Source organism: Stegostoma tigrinum, chromosome 13 (assembly GCF_030684315.1).
Source record: "Stegostoma tigrinum isolate sSteTig4 chromosome 13, sSteTig4.hap1, whole genome shotgun sequence".
Classification (NCBI taxonomy): Eukaryota; Metazoa; Chordata; class Chondrichthyes; order Orectolobiformes; family Stegostomatidae; genus Stegostoma; species Stegostoma tigrinum.
This window is the reverse complement of record NC_081366.1, coordinates 49,828,473-49,853,683: the sequence shown is the minus strand read 5'-3', so window position 1 is coordinate 49,853,683 and position 25,211 is coordinate 49,828,473. Positions and strand designations below refer to the sequence as shown.

The window sequence follows — 25,211 nt, the reverse complement described above, 5'->3', positions numbered from 1 at the left end:
TGTTGACACACATGATTCACATGTCCTGGAATCAGATTATGCTGGCAGCTAGATTGGAAAATGAGGGCTGCAGGAACAAGAGGACACGCTCACCTGATGGCTGTAAAGGTGACAGTGCTTTGTTTCCCAATGATTTGGGTCAGTGCTGGAGCCATGGCTGTAGGATTCAGCAAAACAGATGGCTTGTCCCCACTGCAGCGTGTCATCGATTATACACACATTCACAAACTGGGCTACATCACAACAGTGCAGAATTCATCAGCATAAGAGGTTTCCAGTCAATTTTTGTTTGTTTATCAGTGATCACTGGTACCACTTCCCAGAGATGTGTGCCTATTATCCTGGCACTCCTACACTGTGGAGCACTCTCGCCCACATGGTGTATGTGTGGCTCGAGGAGTCTTACAAGGCTGGCTGCTGGGGACAAGGGCAACTGTGACCATGCCTCATGATACTGCTGCGTAACCCATAATGCAGAGTACAAATACAAGGCTGCCCATGCTTCAACCAGAGCCATAGTGAAACAACAAATAGAGCTGCTGAAGATGAGGTTCCTGCATGGATCAGTATGGGGGTGTCCTGCAGTATAGTCTTGCCAGAATGTGTCACATCATCCTGGTGTACCATGCTGTGCACAATTGGAACAGGTAACAAGGTGATATATGGAATGCTGAGGAACTGGGGAAACTGGAGCAGTCTTCCAAGAAAGAGAACAAGGAAATTCTAAAGACGGAAGCTCTCTTCTGCATGATAGAGCTCAGGTGTACTTGGGTACTGCAAGTGAGCTAGGCCACCTGGTCCAGTAGATGAGAGCTAGATGCAGCAGGCTACCATGGAATGTAAATCAATCATTGATCATCACACTAGAAGGTTTTTTTTTACTTCTAAGGCAAATTGCAGCATCTAGTTGTTTTCTATGTGTTTGTTTTTGCTGGAATCAAATAAAAATTTGGTATTCTCCAATTGCTTGCCTGCATATGATATTCGTAACTGGGCAATGATAAGATATAGGTTTACAGTGGGTATCAGGGACAGAGTAGTGGTAATGTAGAGAGAGTATTTAGATGGGATATAGCTAACACAGGTGAATTGTGTGCCCGTTAGTCAAACATGACTAGTGTGAACTGAAGAAAGGTCACTGGACCCAAAATGTTAAGTCTGCTTTCTCTCCACAGATGCTGCCAGACCTGCTAAGTTACTTCAGCAATTTCCGATTTTGTTTCTGATTTTCAGCATCTGCATTTCTTTCGGTTTTCTATTTTACTTCTGTATTGGTATTTAACACTGCAGGAATACCACAGTCAAGCTGAATTTCTCTGCAATCAAAGCCCACAATTCTAAATTGTCATTGTTATGTAGAGGTGATTATCATACTGCAATTGAACAGAAGGATTCAAATGATGTCATGAAACACAAGGGCTAAAAGATAATCTGGTTTAAGAGTATCAACTAAATCCTGATATAAAAGGAAGTGAATGCAAGCTTGTAATTTGAACAATTCATATACAACTAACTTAGTTAATTTTTGACTTTGTAAATACTAAATTTGAACCCATGGCCGTCACACACAGTAAGTACACATCTGATTTTTTTTGAGGTGGAAAGGAGAAAATTGGCTGTATGTCTCAAACAAATGGTGGCAGCAACATCTATTTTATTCTTTTGCAGGTTTCCATAGCAAATTGATCATGTAGGTCACCCCCGTGTCTTATATAGAGGAATAAGAACATGTTTTCCAAAGTTCCCCTCTTTTATTTTAGCAATAATATTAGCTGATTTATTATATACATCCATTAGTACTTTATAAAATTGCATAATGTTTCAAGGGATAATTTAGTAAAATAATCTACAAATAATCATTGGGAAATTTTATGTTCAGTAATGATGGTTATCACTGCAGCTATTATGTTCCTAATCTAAAAGAAAAATTCTCCCTGTGGCTGCGTGTTATAGAGCAAAATATATCCAATTAATTTCAATGATATTGTGCAAATTTGAAAGAGAGGAGAATTCAACACTTTTACAACGATTTTGAATTAGCAATAAAAGAAAACGTCAAAGGGGTGCTTTAAAACCAGAGGATCAAGGTGGATACTTAACTTATACTCTGTTCTGTCTTCTGTTCTTTTGTATTTAATTACGAGCTTGAAATTCTCAATGCTATTCTCTGCATGTACTTAATATAGGATTTACTGTAGCATGTCAGGTGATTGTTTAGCAGGAGTCATCAGTGATCAGTGTCAGCTACAGCAAAGATGAAAAGGCAACTAATCCTGTATTTGGCCACAATTAAGGGCAAGAACAGTCACTGTCCCCAACATTCTCACATGTGTAGCTGTTAAGGCATACAGCACCAGATGTTGCTGCTGCTTTTTCATTTGCTTGATTTACCCGGTCCGAGTGGGTTGTGCTTTGCAGGCTGCCTCAGCATGAAGCAGTGGATGAAGAGTTTTGTGCTAGCATAAGGGCGCACTGTGTTCTCCTTTTAAAGGCAGTCTAGCCTTTAAAGAGGGAGCTGCACTCAGTGGAATAGAGTTGGTGGTGGCTGTGCGTTCTGACGCGAGCTTCGTGTTGGAGGTGTACAAAATGAAAGAGAGCCACTCCGTTCATCCTGGAGGAAAAGGGAGAGCAGAGACACAACGCTAGTGAAAAAGCATTCTCACTTGCTCTGCTCTCACTACCAACTGCTCAGAACTTGGTACTGCATGTACCTCACAGGAAGAGTTCAGATCAGCATGCAGTGAATCCTATGGCTGCAACCAGGCCAGGCACAAAGAACACTTGTTGAGTCAAGCCCCAGAAGGATAAAGTGGCAGGTGACTTCTTATACAAGATAGTCAGATGAGGACTTGGATAGAATGGCTTATAAGGAAATCCTAAAAGACTGGCCTGCCAATCACGTGGCACACAGAGTGCAGGAAGTCAGCTCCACAGTATTTGCTCTATCTCCCCGTCATGCAGCAGACCCAGAGGCATGGCACCTGTAACCCCTATGCACATTTCAGCCTGTATGTGAACAGGTGCCCTAGTGACCCCACCCTCCCGAGGATGCAGTAACATTCCTTGTCAATTCTAGTAACTCCTGATAAGGAAGTTCCCAATATTTCAATACAATATTTCACAGTCTTGTAATAGTTGTATTTGAACTCACCATATCTGAAAGTAGTGCCTAAAATAATACTAGCGGTGCACCCTTTTTGCAGAACTATATATGTTCTTGGATGTCACAGGTAATTATGCTGAATAGACTTGTACTGTTCGACTCTCGAAATCATGCAAAAAGTCAGCTGTCAAGCCAATTATGATCATGATTTGACCAACAACAGACACAGGACAAATTTATGTCCCGAACAGTACCTTTCCCAGAATGAGATGTTGCGCAGGCATGTTTGAAAACAGGTCAGTAATTTGTTATCAGTTCATTGTACATTATTGGAAGTGATCAACTTCACTTCTTTTGGATATATTATTTAATGCAGTGCCTCATCACATCTCTCAAATATCTAAATGCTCTTAAAATGTATTTTCAAAGTACAATATCTATGTAACTATTACATTGTAAATGATCCCACAAGAGAATAGTGGAAGTATGAAAACATGAATTATTATAATAGGCCCAGTACACCCCATACTAAAAGGATACTTCCTTACTATAGGGAAAGATGATCGATGTTATACTAATTGGAGTTGATTTGTTTTTTTTTAACCTTACACCTTCCTTGATATATGGAAGCATTTAATCAGTCAACTGGCGTCTGACTTATCAGAGGAAACATTCTCTGGATGTAGTGGTTAAGTGTATTAAGACATAAGATAAGAGATTAGTTATTGCAAGTGTGTGCTTTTATGAAGGAAAGTCACAGATCTGATCCTTACAAATTGTTTCTATGAGAAAGGATTCATATCCAGCTTGTAAAAGTTAATAATGATGAAGACAAGAAGAAAATAAATTATGAGGAAAGGCTATAAGTGTCAACAATATAAATAGGTTAAGAAGAATTTTTGGAATTACAAGATAAAAACTATGTGAAGGATGTAGACCCTGTTGATCTGTATAAAAAAGAGAATGCTTTGTGGATCACTTCTGCTCAATCCAAAAGCATGCCCCTGACATTCTGATCACTTGCTATTTTAACACACTTGTTCTCATGCTTAAATCTCTGTCCTAGGCCTGCATCAGTGTTCTGGTTAAGCTCAATGCAAGCTGGAGGAATAACATCTCACTTTCTGGTTAGACTTCTGGACTTCATATTGAGTTCAAGGTTTCCCACCAGTATTTGCATCATGTCTTGTATCATGTCTTCATGTTGCTTTTTGATTTCACTCTGAGCTAACTTTTGTTTTGCTAGTAACGCCGACACAGGGCCAATGTTTTAACCCTTCAACACTCCCTTTGCCATTTGCTCTGTGGTGCTTCTGACCTCTAATGTTCATCCCTCTAACCTTTCCCTGACTTTCCTTGTTATTCCACTTACCAGTCCCCACTTTTTTCAACAACATAAAATGTATCACAATTCTATCTCCACTCAGCATCAAAGAAAAGTCACACTGGATTCAAAATGTTACTTTTGTTCCTTTGTCCACACATGCTGCTAGACCCGCCAAGTTTCTTCAGCATAGAATCCTAGAATCCCTACAGTACGGACCCTCTAAAAAGCATGCCACCCAGACCAGACCCCATCCTCTCCCCGTAAGCGGCACTTAGCATAACGAATCCACCTATCCCGCACATCTCTGGAGACTACGGGTAATTTCGCATGGCCAATCCATCGAACCTGCATATCTTTGGACTGTGGGAGGAAACTGGAGCACCAGCAGAAACCGACACAGACACAGGGAAAACATGCAAACTCCACACATACAGTCACCCAAGGCTAGAATCAAACCCAGGACCCTTGCACTGTAAAGCAACAGTGCTAACCACTGTGCCCTCCTTTCTGCTGCAGTTTCTTTTCTCAATTAATACAGCATCCAGTGTATTTTGCTTTTATTTTATTCTTCCACATATCTAAGGAGATTTGGTTTTGGTATTCCAAATTCTATACGTCTTGATTGTCTGGACAAATGGCTCAATGGAATTCTGGATGCACAGTATGTCCCCTTTTAAGGTCGACCATTTAGGATTGTTTTAATTTAATTATGGTAAGGTAATGGGGCCTACTTCTCTCTACCTGATCTGTAGCATCCTTCAATTTATAGTGACTTTCCATATTATATCTTCTCACTTTAAACTTCATGGAAAAACAATGTGTCCCAGTATTGACCACTGAGGAAATCCACTATAAACCTTGCTCCAGCCAAAAAAATCCATTAACTGCTACTCTCCCTGTCTTAACACTCAGCCAATTTTATATTCATATTGTTACTGTATCTTTTATTTCATGAGATTTAACTTTGTTCACAACCTCTTTGAGCAATACTAGATTTGTTTGAATGTTGTTACCACATGACCTGCAGTTCTATCCATGCCCACACCTTCAAATAATGGCCTTGCATAGCCAGCTTCAAAATGGCCACTACATTCCAACTGTCATATTCATTATCTGAAGTTGCTGAATTCCATACTTAACCAGGGTTCTATACAAAAACAGCTGAATTAGCAAGATGACAATACAGTACTTTATAATAGCACCAGGAGAATGAAGCTGTGGCATTGTGAATACTGCTACCTGTGTGTCAGGAACTACATTACCCCAATGCCAACCAAGTAGAACATGGAGAAAGCTGCCACATCTACCATTTTGATACAAGACCTCCTGCTGCTATTCATCTGTTAAAACAAAAATCAACTTCAAGAGCCTTGCTAATGTGAATAAATTACAGTAAAATACAAAATTATTTGAAGCAACCAGGGAGAACAGTCCCTGCAATTATACAGCTTCAAGGCTCACAATTACACAAACCAATGGAGGCACTGAGGCGTGAAAAACATTTTTAAGTTTGTTTCAGTTTTTCCCATGGAATTCGGGGTTGTGAATATATTTTCATGAAGTATTTACCTTACATTTTAAAATTTACTTTTTAAAAAGTTTTTAAGTTTCATTCAGCATTGGGAGAATTTAACAAGGTAAATCATCTCAACCTACAGAGCTACCATGTTTTAATGATTTTTTTCTGATAAGAAAGACCTGACACCAACCATCTCCAGTTTTAGCTTTGATTCTTCTGAGAACCAAAGTTTTACTTAAAGTTCTGATGAAGAATTCACCAGACTCAAAACATTATCTTTCCTTTCACCCCACAGATGCTGCCAAGTCTTTTGACTTTCATTAGCAATTTCTGTTTTTGTTTCAGATCTCCAACATCCATGATTATTTGAGACAATGGGAACTGCAGATGCTGGAAAATCTAAGATAATAAAGTGTGAAGCTGGATGAACACAGCAGGCCAAGCAGCATCTCAGGAGCACAAAAGCTGACGTTTCGGGCCTAGACCCTTCATCAGAGAGGGAGATGGGGTGAGGGTTCTGGAATAAATAGGGAGAGAGGGGGAGGCGGACTGAAGATGGAGAGAAAAGAAGATCTGGATGTGAGTTTGCTCGCTGAGCTGGAAGGTTCATTTTCAGACATTTCATCACCATTCTAGGTAACATCATCAGTGAGCCTCCGATGAAGCGCTGGTGTTATGTCCCGCTTTCTATTTATCTGGTTAGCTTTCCTTGGGTTGGTGATGTCATTTCCTGCATTTGGTGATGTCATTTCCTGTTCTTTTTCTCAGGGGATGATAGATTGGCTCCAAATTAATGTGTCGCTTTGTCGGAGGCTCACTGATGATGTTACCTAGAATGGTGACGAAATGTCTGAAAACGAACCTTCCAGCTCAGCGACAAAACTCACATCCAGAACCTCAACCTGAGCTACAAATCTTCTCAAAACTCGCTAGAAAAGAAGATAGGTGGAGAGGAGAGTATAGGTGGGGAGGTAGGGAGGGGATAGGTCAGTCCAGGGAAGACGGACAGGTCAAGGAGGTGGGATGAGGTTAGTAGGTAGGAAATGAAGGTGCGGCTTGGGGTGGGAGGAAGGGATGGGTGAGAGGAAGAACAGGTTAGGGAGGCAGACACAGGCTGGGCTGGTTGTGTGATGCAGTGGGGGGAGGGGGCGAACTGGCTGGTTTTGGGATGCGGTGGGGGAAGGGGAGATTTTGAAGCTGGTGAAGTCCACATTGATACCATCTGGCTGCAGGGTTCCCAAGCGGAATATGAGTTGCTGTTCCTGCAACCTTCGGGTGGCATCATTGTGGCACTGCAGGAGGCTCACGATGGACATGTCATCTAAAGAATGGGAGGGGGAGTTGAAATGGTTCGCGACTGGGAGGTGCAGTTGTTTATTGCGAACCGAGCAGAAGTGTTCTGCAAAGCGGTCCCCAAGCCTCCGCTTGGTTTCCCCAATGTAGAGGGAGCCACACCGGGTACAATGTATACAGTATACCACATTGGCAGATGTGCAGGTGAACCTCTGCTTGAGATGGAAAGTCATCTTGGGGCCTGGGATAGGGGTGAGGGAGGAGGTGTGGGGGCAAGTGTAGCACTTCCTGCGGTTGCAGGGGAAGGTGCTGGGTGTGGTGGGGTTGGAGGGCAGTGCCCCACAATGATCCATGATTATTTGTTTTATTTTACTTAATGTTGTTTTATTTCATGGTAAAACTTCTGTGAACATGACTACAACTCTAAATGAGGTCTTGCTCTACATGTACTATGAGTCATAACATCAGTCCAAGTTCAAAACAAGAAAAAATTAATAGCATTCATTGGCCCCTGCTCAACTGAAACTTTAATTGATCTTCTTGGAAAGACATTATTCATGTACAATATGCTATCTACCAAATGATAGAAAACTCCCATTCTTAAATGGTCTTGATAGGATGGCCTGGGAAAGGATATTTCCTCTCAAGGGTGAGTCCACACTATGGGATACTTTCAAAATTTGTGGTTGCCCTTTTTTATACATCGATGAAGAGCTCTTCTTTCCTCTCTCAGCAGGTAATGAAATGTTGGAACTCTCTGCCACAGAAGGACATGGAAATGTGCATCATTGACTATTTTTATAATAGTGGAAGACAGATTCTTGATAGGCAAGAGAGTCGAGGTTCTTGAAGATTGAAGGGGACATGGAAATTTGGAACACAAACAGATACGCCATGACCTTGTTGAAAGATGGAACAGAGTTGAAGGTCTGAATGGCCTACTTCTGTTCTCAGCTTGTATGTATGTTTGTATTAGCAAATTAAGGTGTTTTAAGCTTATAAAATGTCAAAGGTCTAATAGAGAGCTTTGTGATCCACACTGAATTTATACTCCATCCTGTTTGAAGTAGAGTAAGGTTATTCCTCCCAGGGACATTCGCTCCACTTCACTCTTAGTGCAGTCACATACTGTCAGTTTAGTGTTCATGTGAAATTGAATATTCAGCAATGTTAAATTTGCAGTGTTAATGCTCTGTCAGCATGATCATTTCTGGGAATAATCAAGAAAGGAAGTGTGTGCAATTTTTCCAGTACAGGGGAATTCTATTTTAGCATATATTTTTGAAAAGTCCTCATGGTTCACATCCTTACTTGGAACAGACTTTTCTCAAAAGCAGTTACAGTGCATGATTAAACCAATCACTAATTATATTATCAGACATGGAAGAAATGTGTTTTCAATCAAATTTAAAAAATGTTTGGACAGGAGCAACTGTATGGAATATTGATCTAAAGTTTAATATACAACAGTACATTGGTCTGGAGTAGTTGCTTCTATTTCACGATGAGACATCGTGAAATGTAGCACATCAACCTACAGCATGTCTACTATCACCTCAAAAGCTAGATTCTACTTTGCAATATTTGAATGTGTTTCAGTAAGTTACTAAATAGAGTATGAGGCATGTTGTCAATAAACAGGGAGGAAGCAAAAGATGAAAGCAGACTGCTCAGTACTAAACTATACATCCCACTGGTTAATGACAGAAGAATAGAAGCAACTACTCCAGACCAATGTACTGTTGTATATTAAACTTTAGATCAAAATTCCATACAGTTGCTCCTGTCCAAACATTTTTTAAAATTTGATTGAAAACACATTTCTTCCGTGTCTGATAATATAATTAGTGATTGGTTTAGTCATGCACTGTAACTGCTTTTGAGAAAAGTCTGTTCCAAGTATTTTCTGCTCTGATCAGTGGAAGGGGAGGAGAGACATTTATCAGTCTCAACTTTGTACTTCTATTTCCTGATTCTATAATCTCAGACTAAATTCATTTGACTGCCAATATCCATATTATCCAAGAAATGTGAAGACTTGAATACCTTTTTTCCATCTTCCCATTTTAAACAGTAACAAGTTCAGAACTGACAAGTTTCTTTCATTACAGTGGTGGATTATCATAGACATTCCTATTCATGTCCTCTCAAGTCTATTGTTTCGTAATATCATGCAACACCTACTTTCAAATGGATGTTGAAGTGTTTCAAATGTGCTTCAAACAATGAGCTCTATGCAAGCATGTTTTTAATTCATTAGATGACTTTGAGAGGGATCCTGGAACTCAATTTATCTTGTTGACCATTAAAAACTTCCTTTCATAATTTAAGACATCACAACCAGAAACACAATACATATCTCCACTTTAACCAATTGACTCATTTATCCTGTGCATACTGTACATTTGTCAAATTTAAACTAATCTACCTCAGCTCATTTCTTAATTTCTTGAGGTTCCTTTGCACCTACAACAAGATTGATATTGGTCACCTGGGCCCATTTCATAACGGTGTGAGCAGTTAATGTGTCAGTACCAGTCATTTATAAATTCTGTGCAGAACAGCAGACCTAGAACAAATCCTTTCAGTCAATGTGCTTCCCTTGGCAAGTTTATGTTGGTTAAGGAATATTTGTCTTTTTTTTTGCCATGATAACTTTAGCTCATCTTTTTAATTTGCACTAATGTCTGTTAACAATTGTTTTCGTTAAACTTTTTTTTGAAACAACGTAACTTATATCCATACTATTTCATACAAAATTAAACAGCCAACAGTTGAAATTACAGCGCAGGGCAAACAGGTGGGAGAAAGATTCGTCAGTTCATGGTATGGTGGCTCACAGCACCAGGAACCCGGGCTCGATTCCACCCACAGGCAACTGTCTGTGTGGAGTTTGCACGTTCTCCCCATGTCTGTGTGGGTTTCCTCTGGGTGCTCCGGTTTCCTCCCATAGTCCTAAGATGTGCAGGCTAGGTGGATTGACCATGCTAAATTGCCCGTAGGGTTCAGGAATGTTTAGAATAGGGGAATGGGTCTGGGTGGGATACTCTGAAGGTTGGTGTGGACTTGTTGGGCCGAAGGGCCTGTTTCCATACTGTGGGGATTCTATGATTCTATGAACTTATTGTCAGAATAATGACTCTGGAATAGGTTTGAAATATTTACAATTAGCATGTTGTCTTTGGATGGAAAGTTATGAAGAAGATGAAAAGGATCTTTTCTGCTTTTGTTACATCCCAAACCAATCCTGACCCACCCTAAAGCTATGATATCTCATTTCACCTTCAGCCATTTCTCATATTAAGGTCATCAAATTGAAATATATGACTTATATGACCAATTATTGGCAGACTAGTGCTGAGTCTGAGTGCTAGATGACGTCCCAAATGTTTCAAGCTACATTAATTTAATTCGCAAAAGCCGCGGTTCCTTTAAAGACAACTTTGAGCTTGCCTGCTACTGCACTTCCACCTGTTCATGTTCATGGAACAGTTCAGACAATGTTTATATGGAAAATATTCAAATCGTGCCAGAATTAGCAGTCTTTGTACTTTCCAAGCCTGGCAATAGTGAAACTCATGCACAAGATATTCCATTTGAAAATACCACCAATAAATTATAGAAAATGACAAGGCTTATGAGGTAATGGAACGCTCAAGGTATTTCTAAATGGTAATTCTTGCATTCTGGAGGTCTTCTGTTAGTGGGGTGCATTGAGCATGCACTCCTTTAACGCTTATGGAGCTGTCTGTTAAGTATTTGTTAGAGAAAAAATATAAAGTCAACTTATTCTTAATTTGTTCAAAGTTGATTAATGATGTTAATTCAGCTACTGCCATATCTTCAACCAAAGTTCAGTATGTTTTATCTATCAATTTTGAACACTAAACAAAAGTTTGATTGTTTACATTGGGCCGAATTTTCCTCTCCCTAAAGAAGGTGAGGGAGTTGATGAGAAAGCCAAATAATTGGGGGAGTTCACTCTCGTGAGATACTTATACCCTTCTCTCTATATCATCAATTAATCTCTGGACAAGGAGATCCATGGGTGGCCTCTCGACCTGTCATTAATTAGGTCTTTAAGAGATCAATTAATGACGATTGGACTCTTCACCTCCCCAATTACATGCATTCTTGGCAGCAAAGAAGTGGGAATCAGGGCAATGTTCCTCCTGGTTCTTCCAATTGCTCTAATATGGGGATGAATGGTGTCAAGGGCACAGTCTCTGAAAGCTACTTCCTTCCTGCAACCTGCACCACCACACCTCTTTCCCGTGACCCACATCCTGGCAGATCTAGGAGCTTGTTCAGATTTGCCTGTTAATGGACTGATTAGCATGTGATCTGGTGAGCTCTCTCAGTGATGAAGGTGTTGTGTTTGTCGCAACCTAATTTCACCAATGTCCATATTTAAAACAAAAATCAGAAAATCACTCCCAAAAAATCTGCCAATAAGGCTAACTGCAATGTCTGAAAAAACACAAACGGATAAGCAGGCTCGCTGTGTCATGACTTGGCTACAGGCCCAAAGAACCCTCGAAGAACCCATAATACTCTGAAGGCATTTGAAATAATTTTGCATGCTGCAAGATGCAAAACAACAACTAAGTGGAAAGTTGATACATTCTGAGGAGGCAAAACTAACAGTTATCTAATATTTGCATGCTATTCAAGCTACCAGAAATAATAAATCACTCTGATTTGCTTAAAACGGCAATATTAGAATCTTTAACTTGTTCATTTGGCAATAAATACTAAACAGTTCAGAAAACATTCAAGTCTCATCACTGCCAATATAATCCATAAATCATGCAAGGCAAGTCTTTGCAAAGATTACCAACGTTTTGTCAGCCATAATTGTCTCAAAACAGTCCATTATATATAACAAACATTTCAATTTTAAAAGTTACATCTAAAGTATTAAACCTCAAGAATAACAAGCCTGTTTACTACTCAACATTTTGAAAATGGTTAAATTATTTCAGAGCACAGGATACACAAATAAACCACTCATAAGCCATATCCTAAATCATAAAGCAGTCTACAGGGGGTCAAGACTTGCAGTTTGCAAGTGACCTGACACCTAACACCCACTGGAAATATTTGGAGCCTTACAGGTTAACAAACAGTGGGGTCCAAAAGTAAAGTGATTGTGAAACCCTACAATCAGCAAGTTATTTACATGTCTGCAGTATATGGCTGAAATATTACTTTGATTCTTCCCACAAAAGTTTCTGAATAATGAATTTCTCCATAATTAATAAGATAGATGCCATTCTGCAATTAGTAGAGCCAGTTTTTTTTATAACAAATCATCTTTTAAAACGTAGAAGTTTGAAGGAGAAATAAATAACCATGCCCAATTTCTTACAAACCACTCAGTAAACTTTACATCTAATGAATCTAATGAATTTGAAGTGCATTATTAGGCAGGCAATGTTGCACAGAGTGAGATCCAATAAACATTATTATGATTGATTTTCAGTTATTGTGATTTAGTAATATTGATTAGGATATACTATCCTACAAATTTTGCCGAATTATTTTTATCTGTCCCTTCAACAAGTAGTCAGTGTCTTAATCTCTTATCCTCTTACCCTCTTATCTGTAGGAGAGCAAGCCAACAGTTCAGTACTCCCTCAACTTCCTAAGTAAAATCCTACATGGAGTTCATTCCTACTCGAAGACAAGAGTACTGAATTTTGCAGTGAGTATTAGATCAAGTTAATGCCATACTATTATGATTTGTCTTGCTCATCGTGAAAATACCTAAAAATAATATATTCCATTTTCTCAATGTAACATGAGCTGGTTTATCACTGAGGGGTACCATTTTGAAAGTATCCATATATATTTTTAGCCCAGACTTGATGACACCAAAACATCAAAATAGCTGCTTTTGAACTTTGGCTCACTTTAAATTGCTACTGTATTTAGAATCACATTTCCCTCACACCACCACTACCTCCCCCTTCCCCCATAGTATTTCATTTGGACCAACAATATGTGTGATTGCATTGAAAGAAAGTGAGCAAGAGGTTTAGTTAATGCTCTCTGAGGAATTCACTGCTGGAAGATTTACTGCTGGTGGACATAGGAAATAGGTGCAGAGGTGGGCTATTTGGTCCCTCATGTCTGCCACGAGTCAATTAAATCATGGCTGATTTATCTCAATGATGTTTTCCTGGACTGTCATCAATTAATATCTTGGACATACGGTATTCAACAAATGAGATGCTAAAGCCCACCACTTTGCTGCACCTGCCACCTCCACGCACACCTCATCCTCCAGCCCACAGTAAAAAATTCCAAATATTCACTACTCTTACAATAAAGACATTTCTCTGCAACTCAGTGGCAAGCATCCTTATCTCTACTTCATACTACCTTTCTTCATCTACACTTTTCAGCCCTGTTTAGAATTTTGTGTGCTTCAGTGACATTACCTCTCATAAACTTTTAGAGAATATAAGCCCAGTCTCCACAATCTCTCCTCATTGCAGAATCCCACTGTCCCACGAATCAGACCGGCAAAACTTATTTACAATCCCTCTATGGCAAGTATATTGTTTGTTATATAAGGAGACCAAAACTGTACGCAATACTCAAGGTGAGGCCTCACTTATGTGCTAAGTAATTGCAACAAGATTTACTTACTCCTCTACTCATACCCTCTATAACAAATGCCAACCCAGCATTTTCTTTCTTATATTGCTTGCCGCACACGCATGCCATATGAACAAGGGCACTCAGGTCCTTTGAACCTCAACACTTACCGATATCTTGCCATTTAAGAAAAAATGTGCATTTCTGTGTGTCCAACTGAAGCATAAATAGTTTTACATTTTCCACATCATGCTCCACCTGCAATGTTCAAGCCTCCTCACTTAGTCTACTTAAATCACCTTGACTTGTATCATCTGCAAACTTGGGAATGTTATATTTTGTCCCTAAATCCAAATCATTGACATAGTTTGTGAATAGCTAGGGTGCAAGCATGTACGGTAGATTTTGTTTAATACGAACAAAACAGCTTATGGAAGAAAATAAAATCACATTTTGCATATTATGCAGTGATATTAAGAGGATACCTCATACAATTAAATATTAACCATCATTATTGATCAAGTACAAAATGCTTTGTCCCAATTTTTACATGGTAATAAGTCAGATGGTTGGTCTAAGCCATAGAACTGATATAACGAACCTTTTGAAAATGTCCAGTTGATACTGATATGAGTGAAAGTAACAATTGTTGTGACATGCCATTCATCACGTATGTATCAGAGACAGACAAACAAAAAATTCAAGCACTAGAGAAAGTTCAGAGAGAAGCCACAAAGATGATTTCTAGTGCCAAAGGATGGACAGATAAGCAAAAACTGAAGGCTTCTGGGCTTTTCAGGCTGAAAGGCAATTGAGAAACATACAAAGCAGACATTGTGAGAGTGAAAAATTGACTTCAAACTAAATTGGGAACAGAATTCAAGCTCATTAAAAAGCAAAATTTGAATTTATGTTACAAGCTTCTCATTAATAACAGTAATCACAGAGGAAAGTGAAACACTCTGAAATGGTTGAAGAACGGGATATTGGAACAAAAAGGAGACATTTTCATCTGTAATTGTACAAGAGTAATGAGTGACATTTAGATCATTTAAACACATCATTTAAAGTCGGGATTAGAACGGAAACTATTTTTACAGAGCTCATCTCCAATTGAAAACACATGCCAATTTCTTTTTAATTGCTGTACTGTGCAAGTCTTTAGGCAAAGCATGTCAGAATTTTAGTTGTTACTCTAAGGATGTATCTGTGTCAAGCATCCAGGTCGATATTCAGATATGGATACCAAGTTTTCTATCTCAATGTACTTATAATTCAAAATATTAACTGAATCCTGCACACACAAATATATTTAGTAAATTCAGAGAGATTATATTGACATATGTGTCATCATTCTCTTCAAATTCCAGGTTGTGCATATGCAAGCAGAAATACATAGTGTCTATAAGCGCATGTCTCTGAAGGATCATCAAAGCCTCCATTGTTCATATCTCATCCTACAATTTTCAAAACATTTTAGTAGATTTGTTTTGACCACTTATCCATGGCAAATTTGAGTATCAGGCATCAAACTGTATTTGTAGACCCTATGCACAATTAACATCTTCTCTGTGGAACTCATGTCAAGCCTAGTCTGCAAAGAGATTAAAAAAATAAGAAATACACAAAATATCTGTCAGAATCTGAAAACAGCAATAGGAGACTTTTTTTCCAATCACTTCTAACAGTGTCTAAATAATGATAGGCCTAATTTTCACTTATATAATTTTCTGTTTTTATTTCGGGTTTCCAACATTCAATTTTTTTCCTCTCCTGACTTAGAAAAAGAGGCAGGATCATTAAAAGATTAAGGAATGGCACGTGTCCACAGATTCTCAACCAGTAAGCTTCAAGATTTTATATCTAAAAATTGACTTACCAGCTAAGGCAACAAAGCAAGGTTAACCAATCTGCACCTTACCATATTAGCATATAATGTACTAGATCAATAAATGGCTCATATTCCCCATCCCTAGTTGTCTATATTTGTAACTGCCCTTATTATGTTTATACAATTGTACAGAATGCAATTTTTCAGGATATTATATGACAAAACTAGATGACACGAGAAAAAATCTTCCACAACGACTTTCCCACTACTAAAGGTTTGTTCTCCTTATACAGCCACATAAAGAGAGCAGTAAATCAATCCTGTAGTTGGTATTGGCATTATAAAATGTATCCCTGGAGCAAAACATTTTTGAACCTTCTAGGTAATGTATGAATCTCTCTCATCCCTACCATACAGTAAATAATGTCAGTAATGATTAACTGTTTAAAGGGATCCCAACAATTTATCTAACTTTTTTTGCTCTCGAGGCTGGAATGAAAGCCATTTCCTCGCCTGAGATCTCCTGAACAAAACATTACATTTTTATAATCCCTTCATCATTTGCTTCCTTTTCTTCAGGAATGTCACTTTTTAACGAAACATTTCAAGTAGACTGTCACCATTTCTAAATAGGTATCAGCTTCTTATTACTTAATAAAATTAGTGCATTCCAATAGACTAAGGTGAGAGTTGCTAGTATCAACCACTTTGAAAAGTGGGAGACAAGAGTATGAGAAACTGACAGGTCACAATTATCATCACCAGATTGTTCCAGGCATCCAGCTAATCAGTTATAAATGTCTCTCACTGTAGTTTTGAACGTACTCTCGAAGCAAAGAAGTTTGAAAAAGTCCTGATGATTCTGAAGAGTGACATTTATAACACCAGGAAATTGCTGGAAATACTCAGCAGATTAAGCATATCTGCATACAGAGGAAAACAGCTAACATGTCCACAGTTCCAGTGAAAAACCATACATATGCAATATCATCTGAAACATTAACTGTGTTTCTAGTTCTACAAATGCTGCACATGACCTGCAAAGTGTTTCCAGCATTTTACATTTTTATTTTAGATTTCCAGAATCTTCAGTATTTTGATGTGTAGTGAAGAGCACTTCATCTCCATCTCCAAAAAAGTGAGACATGAATTGTTGCTGAAACATAACTGTAGAAAAATATTCTTCTAAGGAATCTTTGGTTTATTCTGGCTTTTTAGTCTTACATGAAATTTTATTTTCTTGAAAACTGATTGCACCAACTTTTGCAGAAAGGAGATTGTTCACTTGCACTCATGCATTGACATATTATACTTAAGTATTCCTATATCTGAACTAATAGTCTTAACAGAGTTTCAAAATAAAGGAGCATGTGGAGTTGGAAAGATAATACAGGTGATTTTCACTTTAACCATTAAGTGTAAAATATATAAAATTGAATAATGAATAACTGTAGGATGTTTTACTATTTCAAAATTGTTGAGTGTGTAAATCTATTTACTTTAAGTTAGTTTTGTATCTGGTAAACAGCGAACAGAGGAATGGCATACAAGCATATTAAATGTCTACTCCTTATTCCTGATACAATACAACAGCCTAAAAATGGAAGTGGAGTTTTAAACGCACATGCTTAGTATATACAAGAGGAAAGCACAGCTTAATGCAATAACTTACAAGCTGAATTCTGATGACAGGTCAATGACAGGTTAACCTGTCAGCAGAATTCAGCTTGTAAGTGATTGCTTCATTCTCACGTCTTGAAGAGCTACTTTAAAATAAAAGAAAACTATTTAGGATTGTGGAAAATGTTGTATGTGCAAATAAATTGAGTCTGCATTGCACTGTTTGCGGCCACCATCCTCTTTAAAGTATCGGAATCTAGAAGCTCCGCCTGCTCCACTGTTGTAGAGGAAAACCATTGATCAGTTTCACTGGAATAGGCTCTTGGATTGAACAAGAAATAGTTTATTGCAAGTTAGTTATTTGTTACTTGCTACATTAACCCAGAAGATGTTGTTGCAGAGTGAGATCAGCATATTATGTCTCATTCTTCCAAAGTCCTGAGCTGTCCTGCCTTTATGGGTGGTACTTAAGACTTTCCTGTGTTAAACCTTTCAGACCCACATTCAAAATCTCCCACCAAGGTTTATCCCCAATATGCTTATACATTTGTGTATTACATCCTTTCCATTAACCCCCCACTCCCTCCACTACAACATTTATGTTTAAAAATTCTGTTAATCTGAAGGGTTCACTATTTTTCTGGAACATGTTGTCTTCAGGTTTGAAAACCTGCTGTTTGCTGGGTGATAGACAAATGTCTTTAATCTTTTTCCTGATAGACTGATGTGTTTAGATCACTTTAACCTTGGGAGCCTTTAATTTTCTTGGATTTCTTTCATGGAAGATATTTTCCCTGCTGAAGCATACAACTCCTCTTTGTAATACCTAAGCCATTCGACATTGGTTATCCCTTTTCCAGTGATGAATCCATGGAATTGTATGAACCAAATACTCAATCTGCCTTTAGATATGTTGACTAATGCAGACAGTTTACTTCAACTTATTGATTGTTGTGGACATTCTCATTCATCCTCAGTGACTCCATCATTCCTCTGTTCTGCTCTTTGAAGATTGCTTCTTGCTTTGCATGATCTCAGTCACTGTTACTAAGGATTCCTTCTGGGTACATGAAGAAGTCAAACATTCTGCTTGAATTTGTCTCTTCTGAGTCACCTCAACATCAGTATAAAACTTTAATCTTCCATAATTATTTGCTCAGCAATCTAAGCTGCATTCCAAGCTAAATATGTTACAGATATGTGTCCTGCTTACTGGCTAGTTCAGTGCTTGTGTTCCCTCGCAAGCTTTGCTTAGTCTAACAATATGAACTCTCCTCAGTGTTGATAGTAGTGGAAAACATTTTTGCCAAACTAGCATAAAACAGGACCCCATCTTGTTGATAGCATGAAACAAATTTCTTATGCTGACGAAGCTAATCTCGATGGATCCCATTTAGGTTCCATCATGAGTCTAAGGATCACCATGAAATCTTCTACTGGTTGCTGTTTGACCAGTTGTTCCTTGATCTGTTGTTTCTTGATTAGTAGCTCCTTCATAAGTTTTTCTTTGACTTTAAATAGTTTAACTTGTTCTGCTGTTTGAAAAAGCTTCTGTTCAACACATGCATATTTCTACTCAGGAGTGAGAATTCTAAATTATGAAGTATGCATAGGCTTCGTTTTTACTATATTGTGCCTCCTGTTTTGGAAAGTTGTTTGTGGCATCTCTTGAATCTTAAATACTGTGCCTCCTTGTCCTTGTAACTGCATTGTTGTCAGCCGCAGACAGTGTTTCTCCAACCATGGCTGACCACCTGGTAATACAGCAACACTTGCCCCAGTACCTAATTTGATATTCCATAGATGACTATTGACATAAATATTATCTTGCCAGGAAACTAGGTTTGGATCATCTATTTTGGTTCAGAACAATTTTCTTCTATTATTGAATCTTGTACTTCATTAACATTGGCATGTGGAAAGCTATTTGAAGCCTTAATTTTCCGTGAACGTGTCCTATGGCACCAAATTTTCTGAAAATGACCTGGTTGTGATAGTAAAGCATTTATTTTTATTAAATGAGTATGGTCATTGACAAGGCCTTCTAATGTCTAGTGCCTGTCCTACTCGCTATATTGGTTTCACTGGTATTGTACCTTCAGTAAAAGAGATTCTGCTGATTTCCTGTGCCAAGGTTGACGTGGCACAGTGGCTCAGTGTTTAGCACTGCAGCCTCATAGTGCCAGGGACCTGGGTTCAATTCCATCCTCAGGTGACTATCTGTGTGGAGTTTGCATGTTCTCCCCATGTCTGCATAGATTTCCTCTGGCTGCTCTGGTTTCTTCCCACAGTCCAAAGATGTGCAGGTTACGTGAATCAGCCATGTAAAATTGTCCATGGTGTCCAGGCATGTTGAGGTTATGTAGATTAGCCATGGGAATGCAGGGTTACAATGATAGGGAAGAGGGGTAGATTTGGGTGGAATGTTCTTCAGAAGGGGTGGTATGGGCTCAATGGGCCAAATGGACTGCTACCACACTATAGGGATTCTATTCTATCTTCTCTTAGAATTGATTTGCATTGCTGCTTTACTCACGAGCTGAATGGCTTTCCATAGATGAAGATCTGCTTTGGGCTACAAAGGCTCATCTGCAATTCTGACAAGAATTCTGTCTCTAATGAGTTCTGACTTTAAATCACCATTGTTCCATTTTACCACCAATCTGAGTTCTAACCTACTGTTTAGTTGGAAAGCAACAGCCTCATGCAGGGCACAGCAGCAAAAGACAGGGCTGGCAGACTTCTCAGAGCTGGAACTTCACAGAGTATAAATGGTGACAGTGTCTTGGTGTTCACCAAGATCTTTTTCAAATAGGGCCAACTTTTGTACGGCAGTAATGTATTAGTCAGCGATAATGGTAAGTATGCACCTGTCAGATATTTGCTCTTGCATCTCTCGCTGTCCCTTCAAAGGGCTCACTTCACTTCCTGTGACACCAAAAGGTGGTAGAGATGAGCTTTTATGTGTCCCAGGATATTTTGTTGTGCCAGTCACCGTTTGCATCCCCGAATGCACCTCCATACTGGGAGGGACAGGCTCCAACTCTGGCCCATCCCCAACTATGCAACATCAAAATACTACGGGCAAGCAAACACATTCAGGTGGCTCAACTCCCAATTCCTACCATAACCATGAAATTATCCATTCAGGTTGATGACTTTTCAGAAAAACTGAGGAAAGATAGAAATGAAAAAAGACCATAAGATATAAGAACAGGAGTAGGCCATTTCGCCCCTGAAATCTGCTCAGCTGTTTCATAGAAATGTGGCTGATCCAATATTCCTCATGTTTACATTCCTGCCCTTCCCCCATAACCCTCGATTCCCTAGTCATCAAGAATCTATCTACCTATCTTGTCATTAAATATACTTAAGAACTTGGCCCCCACAGTTCTCTGTGGCAATGATTTCCAAAGACTTGCAATCCTGTGAAGGAAAATAATTCCTCCTCATCTCAGTCTTAAATTGGTGGCCCTTTATTCTGAGACTATGCCCCCGGGTCCTAGACTGTCTCATGAGGGAAAACATCCTCCTAGCATTTACCCTGTCTTGCCCTTTAACAGTTGAACCTAGACACCTTTGTTCATAAGACATTGCCTCCATGGTAGGGGTCATCCTTGTGAGCCTACTCTGAACTGCCTCCAATTAAATAATGTATCTCCTTATTTAAGGGGACCAAAACTGCCCACAATATCTCAGATTATGGTCTCACTAGCACCCTGTACAGTTGCAGTTAGACTTATCTAGTCTTAGACCCTTAAACATCTTTGAGATAAAACTTTTCTGATTACCTGTTTCATCTGTGTGCTGGCTTTCTGTGTTTCATACACAAATACCCCCAGGTCCCTTTGTCCCTTTTTGCAATTTCTCTCCATTTAAATAATGTTGTCCCTTCCAAAGTGAACAACTTCACATTTTCCAAATTATACTCTATTCATCAACATTTTTCCAACTTACTTAACCTATTAATATTTCACTGTAAGCTGCTTGTGTCCTGCTCACATGCTTCCTTTCCATCTATTTTTGTGTCATCTGTAAATTTGGCTACAGTACATTGACTTCCTTCCTCCAAGTCATAAATATGTATTGCAAAGAGTTCAATCACGGGTCGTCGACCTGAAAAATAAACCTGATCCCGACTCGCTGTTTCCTGCCATTTCTCCATCTACGGTGATATACTACCTCCAGCATCACGGGTTCCTTTGACTTAAACTTTTGCCTTGTTAAATGCCTTCTGAAAGTCCAAAAAGGAACATATCTACTGGTTCCTTTCAATCCACTTTTGCTGCGACTTCCTCAAAACCTCTAATAAATTAGTCAGGCACACATATCCCTTTCGTAAAATCATGCTGACTCTGCTTGGTTAGGTTATGATTTTCCAAATGTTCTGTTTTTACACCCATAATAATTGATTCCCATATCTTTCCAACAATTGAAGTTAAGCCAAACAGTTGATAGTTACCCGCTTTAGCCTTCTCTCCCTTTTTGAATAGGAGTGCATTATTGGCAGCTTTCCCATCCTCTGGTACTGTTCCAGAATCCAAGGGTTAGTGGAAAATTGCAACCAATGAATCCACTATCTCTGTAGCTACCTCTTTTAGGATCGTGGAGTGCAAGCCATTAGGGCCAGATGACCTACTTGTCTTTAGCCCCACAACTTTGTTTAATACCATTTCTCTAGAGACGGTGATGGTACCTTATTCTCCCTGGCCCCTGAATTGTTTAGTACTAATGGGATGCTTGAAGTATCATCCAGCAAAAAGAAAGATCAAAAATCAGTTTAACTCCTCTGCCAGTTCCTTGCTCCCCACAACCATCTACCCAGGTTCATTTTCTAATATTTTGTACAAGTGAAATTGGACAGTGCGGGTGGGTGGAGAGAAGCAATATGTTGGAAGCAGGAGGGGTAAATGTTGTTATGGTAAAAAAAGAACCCAAACAGTGATAATGGATCAAGTGAAAGAAATGTGTCCAAGTGAGGTGTGCACGGCAAAAGCAGCTGTACGAATGAAAAATGAAGGATTAATCAAAGAAAAGAAATCGAGCCAAAAATAAAAGGGTGGCAGAGCCATGATCTAAAACTCCAGAGTCCAGAAGGCTGTAGACTACTGAATTAAAGAAGACATTTTGTTCTTCATGCTTGTGTTGAGCTTCACTGTAACACTGGCCAACGACAGAACAAGGACAAAAAGGTCAAAGTGGAACCAATGTGGAGAATTAAAGTGGCAAGTGATAGAAAGTTTATGGTCATATTTGAGGCCGAACAGAGATATTCTGCAAAATAGTAACCCAGTCTGCATTTCATATCCCCAATGTGCAAGGGCCACCTCTTGAGCAGCGAATACAGTAGACTAAAGTAAAAGAAGTGCAATTGTAAATTGCTGTGTCACCTGAGAGGCTGGTTGAGCAATTACTACCTGTTTTATGCTTCTGAAAATTTGAAAGGTCAATCCGGAGACTGATAGTCAGCATTTATTTTGATCTTTCAGCTTCTGCTAATTTGGTGATGTGTGATTAGAATATGTGACATGCACCATTAGAATTGAAAACACAAAGATATTAACATTAATTGTCAATGAAGATCTTCAATAACACCGCAGAAAGAAAGAATTAATTATGTTTTGTCAATATGATGCCAAAGAATTATCACTGAAACATAAAATTAAGGTTAAACCTGGTAAGTTTCCGATTGGTGTTTAATTAGCTAATCTCAATTAAAACTGATGTAAACACAATTGTCACAAATCTCTGATAATAGAAAGGAAATGTAAATTGATCAATGTCTCTGTGAAGAAATACATTTCAGGACAAAGTACAGAGAACAGAACTGGCCTTTTTTTTCTCAAGGGCAACAAGGGGCAAATGATAAATGCTGGCCCAGCCCATGTCCCACAAGTGAATTTAAAAATAAATTTGCCTTATGTCCACAGTTGGACAGTTTTCTGTAACAGCTTCAAGATTCACACATGAATTGCATCCCCTTGGCCAGAAAATAGAGGGTAACAATATGGGTCAGCATTCTGAGAAGACAGAAGCAGGTGAGAGGATGACAGTTTGAATGTTTCTCTTTTTAAGAAGCATTGCAAATCTGATTTTTATCTTAAAGCACAATTATATAAACAATTTGACTAAGGTGTAACATCTATTAGAACAAAATCTATAATTCAATGAATACTTCCGGTTAACTACATTATGTGTCACCACTGATCCTTTTTAGAGCATATTCAAATACATCATTGTTATCATTGGTGCTCCCGAGAGGATCTACTGAACAATATTTCCCAGCACGGTCTGCAAAACCTTTGTGTAATATTATCCTCACATAACTTATCATTGGAAACATGGAACATTGGAAACATAGGAATAGAATATCGTATCAGCTGTGAAGGGAAAGAAAAACATGCACATCATGCTACGCTGTCTGCTATCACTCCCTACCTCCCATAGGCAGCTTCCCAATGAAATAACAGCAAATCAGAAAAGAATAAGCATGAAACATCACACATCCTACAATGTCACTGATGACAGTATTTAGGCAAGAACAGAATACTGATCATTAAGACAAGCTAATTAAGAGTCTCTAATTACAGAAGAGTTAAGAATTAGCTGACAGTGAAGATAATACAATCACCTGCAGCTGCAGGACCAGAATATCATCTTTTGAAATGCGTCAGCAACATGTTAAATATATTGCACAGATAAATGGAGGTTGTATTGAAGCTATATCATTAGCCACACGCATATTATAGAATATGTTTAATTCAAATAAAAACCAAAAGAACCGTGGATGCTGGAAATCAGAAACAAAACAGAAATTGCTGCAAAATCTCAGCAAGTCCACCAGCACCTGTGGAGTGAAATCAGAGTTAACACTTTGAGTCCAGTGATCCTTCCTCATGATTAATTCAAAATAAATTTTACTCATGTATACATGTTTCAGATCTACAGCCATCAGGGTAAATGCTATCAATTTAAATCTTAATATAACCTTAAGTGTTCTGTAACAACATGTGTAACAACATCCACCCTTTGTTGAGAAATGCATCTTTGAAAAGTGTCTTCAATATTGTCCAGTAAACAGATATTCAGTTAAACAGAACCCCTAATTTTATATTAATCAGGGGTACACATTGAATGTTAACTGCTTTAAATATCCACACGGATAGATTTATCTTCCTTAAAAATAGCTGAAAAAAGCTACTTTTTACTTTCTAATCAATATGTTCACAGATGTTATTACACACATCTGGAACAGCTGGGTCTTGAACCCACAGCTTAAGAATTAGCTTCGTTTTTTTCTGATCTGGCTGCCATGAAGTCTTTCTGTGCTCCTAAGTCAACACATTTATTAAAATTAAATTTTAAAAATCTAATTGATATATAAATCAATCCAAACATTGGATCTTGGTTAAGTGACACATTCTGTAAAGATTCCCTTTTGTCATACCAACTTACAACAAGAGATATAAATTACAACTTCCCAGCAAGTCACAGACATGATGCAAAATAGCAAGGATCCAGAAGGATGGAAGTACTTTACACTCACTAAAATGAAACACTATTGCTGACAGTATCTTTCTCCCTATATTTGCAAAAAAGAGAAAACTCAAATTCCATCTTGGCTAATTTTAACAAAAAACAGAAATGTGAACTATGTTTTCCACTCTTAATAATAATTCTAGTTTCCAAAGATTGTAATGTTATGCTGCGAAACACGTACAACCTATCCTCACAAAAGAACCGATGAATAATATGCACTAATTTAAACTTATGCTAATCTCTAATTAGCTACAATTCAGATGCGCTACAAAAGAAACAACAAATTCTGAAGTCAATCTAAACTCTAAAACTTTCCTCCACATCTATATGTGTAACCTTGTTTTTCACCACACGCATAGAGGTTCTTGTATTT

General features: G+C 38.5%; 1 protein-coding gene across 1 annotated transcript in view; it reads right to left on the bottom strand.

Annotated features, from left to right (window-relative positions):
- Positions 1–25,211, bottom strand: part of neurl1b (neuralized E3 ubiquitin protein ligase 1B) — a 419,935-nt gene that overhangs the window by 308,023 nt on the left and 86,701 nt on the right. The gene's annotated exons all lie outside the window — the stretch shown is intronic.